The sequence below is a fragment of the Galeopterus variegatus genome, unplaced genomic scaffold, assembly GCF_000696425.1.
Source record: "Galeopterus variegatus unplaced genomic scaffold, G_variegatus-3.0.2 Scaffold6793, whole genome shotgun sequence".
NCBI lineage: Eukaryota > Metazoa > Chordata > Mammalia > Dermoptera > Cynocephalidae > Galeopterus > Galeopterus variegatus.
The window spans coordinates 54,748-59,724 of NW_007732904.1; the positions used below are offsets into that span (position 1 = coordinate 54,748).

Below are 4,977 nucleotides of genomic sequence, written 5' to 3' on the forward strand. Positions count from 1 at the left end.
CAGGCACACCATGCCAGCACCTTGGGGCCCACCTCGGTGACCCAAGGCTTGGAACCAGGGACGCAACCCACCTCCCACAACAAGGCACACCACACCAGCACCTTGGGGCCCACCTTGGGACCCAAGGTATGGAGCCTGGCACCAGACACTCCTCAAAACCAGGCACACCACCAGTGCCAAGGAGCATGCCAAAAACACGGCCTCCATAACACTACAATAACTATGGCTGCCATGAAAGTGGCTAGATGCTACAACCACCACACAGATGGTCGAAAAACCACTGAAGTGCATTGACACAAGGAGAGTCATCAGCAGAGATAGAAGAGAGGATTTCTCTCTCCACAAAACCCATTTCAGAGTGATAGAAGAAGTGTCTTCTCTACGATAATTTTGGGGGACTTGATCACACCTCAGCATTGGACAGATCATCTAGACAACAAATCAACAGAGTAACCATTATTCTTTCAGAAGGAGAGAAGAAATCTAGGGTAATTAGAGGGGGGAGGGGGAGGTAGTGGGGGATAGGGAGAGATTGGACAAGGGACATAAATAATAATTTTGATTTGTAACTACATATATATATATATATATATGTAATATTGATTTCATCAATATATCTCAATGTTGAACCCCAAATATGATCCCGTTACCAGTCAGTAAGAAAGACAAAAAGGAAAAAAAAAAGAAAAAAGAAAAAACTGCTCTGAGCATTTCGTGCCACAGACACTTTAAGGCTGGAACTGCTGAGTGCATGGAGCAGGAGCTGGCAGAAGCTGCAGCTGTGCCCTTTTCTTGGAGACAGCAGAGGAGAGGGGGGCCTTGGTGGCCCCCAGGACAGCAAGACCACCAGTAGGGTTCCTGTGGACTCATGCAGGAGCAAAGAGCCAGAACAGCTGAAAAATGGGAGCCATTCAGGAGCTAGTGAGTCATTGCAAGGGACAGGCACAGGGCCCGTCCCATGGGAATTGTTTAGAGCATGGGTGGTGGGGGAGACAGGCCAACTGGGAAAACACTGGGACACAGCAATGACAGCCAATCTGCCCCCTAGTCAGTGCAGGACCACTCAGGGGAGACTGTTCAGGAATGCAGAATTGCATGAGGGACATTTTGATGAAAAGACTCAGGCCAGTATCAGAGTTTCTATGCAACCCAAGTACAATGGGTCTCTAGAGAGCTGGAAGTACCTATAAGGTCAACCATTAAACCCTGAGCTGCACAAAAAGCCTTCCCAGGGGAAACAGCAGCAAAGCAGCAATTTAACTCAACAAAACAGTTCAAGTACTGGTTCCCACAGGTAGTTCCCCCATTTTAGAAGTAAGCAAAGGACAACAAATTAGTCCCAGGCCAGGCACACCACCAGCACCTAGGAGCCCACACAGGAACCGAGGCTTGGAGAAGGGGATCGAACCCTCCTCCCACAACCAGGCAGACTGTGTCAGTGCCTCAAGGCACACCTGGGGACCCAAGGCATGGAGAAGGGGACTGGATTCCTCTCCCACAACCAGGCACACCATACTAGCGCCTCAGGGCCTGCCCAGGGACCCAAGGTATAGAGCAAGGGACTGGACATCCCACCCACAACCAGGCACACTGGCAGTGTTTTGGGGCCCTGCCTGGGGGCTGGGGGCATGGAGCGGGGGACCAGACCCCCTCTCACCCAACCAGGCACACTGTGCCAGTGCCTCGGGGCCTGTCTTAGTACCCAAGTCTTGGAGAAAGGGACCAGACCCCCCTCCCATAAACAGGCACACTGTGTCAGCACTTCAGGGCCCATCCGGGAACCTGAGGAATGGAGAAGGGGACAGGACACCCATGCCACACCCAGGCACACCATGCCAGTGCCTCAAGGCACACCTGGTGACCTGAGGCATGGAGCTGAGGACTGGAAACCCTCCACAACCAGGCATTGTGCCAGTGCCTCAAGGTCTGCGCAGGGACCTGAGGTATAGAGCCAGGGACCAGACACCCCACCCACAACCAGGCACATCACCAGTGCTTTGAGTCCCTGCCCAAGGGCCTGGGGCATCAAGCCAGGGACCAGACTCCCCGCCCACAACCAGGTACACTGCCAGTGCCATGGGGCCCCACCCTGGGGCCTGGGGCATAGAGCCAGGGACCAGACCCTCCTCCCACAACCAGCTCCTGCACCTCTGAAGGTTGGAGACCCCACAGAAGTGAACAAAGGTTGCTGCCACAACCAGGACATGGAAATTCTGGTGAGACTAGAACCATATGTCAAATTTTGCAGGAAAGGAGTGCCCAGGAATTCAAGCAGCATAAAGGCCAGCTCTGGTGATGTGCATCACAAGGCACACCGCACCAGAGCCTCGGGGCCTGCCCAGGGACCTGAGGCATGGAGAAGGGGACCAGACCCCCCTCCCATAACCAGGCACACCATGCCAGCACCTTGGGGCCCACGCCCTCAGCTATAGTAAAATGCATGGTAGACACACCACCACTCAGGCCAAGTCCCAGAAACACCCTTGCTCTTGTCTGCTGGTGCTTAGGTGTGGCAAACTTTTCCCACCATGCCACATGATGGCAGAAATGCCCAAGACACAGATGATGGGGAAGTAGATGAGCCATGGCTGTAGGGAGCAATAGAATGGCCTCCATAACACTACAATAACTATGGCTGCCATGAAAGTGGCTAGATGCTACAACCACCACACAGATGGTCGAAAAACCACTGAAGTGCATTGACACAAGGAGAGTCATCAGCAGAGATAGAAGAGAGGATTTCTCTCTTAGGGAACAAAGCTCCCCATAATTAATAGAGTGATCCCTGAATAGCCTAACTTGACATAAGTCTGAGAGACTTTCTCCAAATGACGGTAGAAGGTGTGGAACAGCCAGGAGAAGCTGAGACAGAGCACTGCAACCAAAAAGAACATCCCCCAAACCACTTTTTCCTGTAGAGGGGCCATGAAGTACATATTTGGTCTGAGCATAGTCAAGTTTCCTAAAAAGAGAAACAGTGCATAACCAAGAAGATGGGTCCAGATGTTGCCAGTTTCTGTATGCACATGGAAGGTGCTCTTGAAGCAAGCCCAAAAAGAGGGAACGGATGATGTATGGCCATATAGCAGGTAGTCCTTGTCCCTCAGCCAGTCAAGATCCCTCCCAGACCTTATACACAAACTCCTTCATCTTCTCCATTGCATGGTGGGTTTGCAGAGAAACTGTCAGTACCTGTATGTCCTTCTCTTCTTCCTGGGGCACTAGGCTTGCATGCTCCTCTTCAGCCAGAGAGCAACCTGGAGGAGGCAAAAGAGATCCAGGGTTGCTGATGTCATGAGATATTGGGCTGCAAGGTCATAGCACTGGTGGCAGTTTAGCAGGGGCATCTGTCCTCCTGGGGTGCAGAGTCCCCACTCTGCCCTGCCCCACCTCAGTTCCAAAGTGCCTTTGCCACAAGACTTGCTGAGCTTAACAGTCTGTGCAGGGGCAGTGGAAGGAGGGGCCTGATTGATGGGCAAGTGCGGCAAGCCAATATTCTGTCTTGATGATCTGCCCAATGCTGAGAGTGGGGTATTAAAGTCCCCAACTATTCTTGTGTTGGCATCTATCTCTCCCTTTAGATCTCATAACCTTTTAAACTCATACTATGAGGCCAGCATTAGCCTGATACCAAAACCAGACAAAGATACACACACAAAAAAAGAAAACTACAGACAATATCCTTGATGAACATAGATGCAAAAATTCTCAATAAAATATTAGCACATCATATCCAACAGCACATCAAAAAGGTTATGCACCATGATCAAGTGAGATTTATCCCAGTGATGCAAAGATGGTTAAACATATGCAAATCAACAAATGTAATGCATCATATCAACAGAATGAAAACAAAAACCAAAATATATATATATATATATATATATATATATCACCTCAATATACACAGAAAAAGCACTTGATAAAATTCAACATCGCTTCATGATAAAAACTCTCTCAACATATAAGGTATAGAAGGAAAGAATTGTAATACAATAAATGCTATATATTACAAACCCACAGCTAACATTATAATGAATGGGAAAAAGCTATTAGTTTTTAACTAGAACAAGACAAGGATGCCCACTCTCTCCACTTTTATCTAATATAGTACTGGAAGTCCTGGCCAGAGCAATTAGGCAAGAGAAAGAAATAAAGGAAATCCATATTGGAAAGGAGGAAGTCAAATTGTCCCTGTTTGCAAATGATATGATTTTATAGAGAGAGAAACCTAAAGACTCTACCCAAAATACTGCTAGACCTGATTTTTAAAACTTCAGTAAAGTATCAGGATACAAAATCAACATACAAAAATCAGTATCATTTGTATATGCTAACAATGAACTAGCAGAAAAAGAAATCAAGAAAGCAATCCCATTTATAATAGCTACCAAAAAAAAAAAAATACCTAGGAATCAATTTAAGTAGGTGAAAGAATACTACAAGAAAAACTATAAAACACCAATTAAGAAATTAAGGAAGACACACACACACAGAGATACACATGACATCCCATGTTCATGTGCTGGAAAAAATCAATATTGTCAAAATAACCATACTACCCAAAATAATCTACAAATTCACTGCATTGAATCTACCAATGACAAACAACTACCATTGAACTACCAATGACAAACAACGAAAAAACAATCCTACAATTTATATGGAGCAACAAAAGACCCCAAATAGCCAAAGCAATCTAGTATAAAAAGAACAAAGCAGGGGGTATCACACTCCCTGACTTCAAAATATATTACAAAGCTAAAGTAATCAAAACAGCATGGTAAAGCCACATAGACCAATGGAACAGAATAGAGAATTCAGAAATACATCCACCTGCCTACAGCCAATTGATTTTTGACAAAGGAGCCAAGAACATGCATTGGGGAAAGGACAATCTCTTCAATAAAGTTCCAGGAAAACTGGAGATCTATATATAGAAGAATAAAACTAGACCTCTAGCTCTCACTATATATG

At 46.6% G+C, this 4,977-nt stretch overlaps 1 pseudogene; it reads right to left on the bottom strand.

Moving 5' to 3' along the window:
• LOC103606711 overlaps window positions 1-4,977 on the bottom strand; it is an 18,042-nt pseudogene that overhangs the window by 778 nt on the left and 12,287 nt on the right.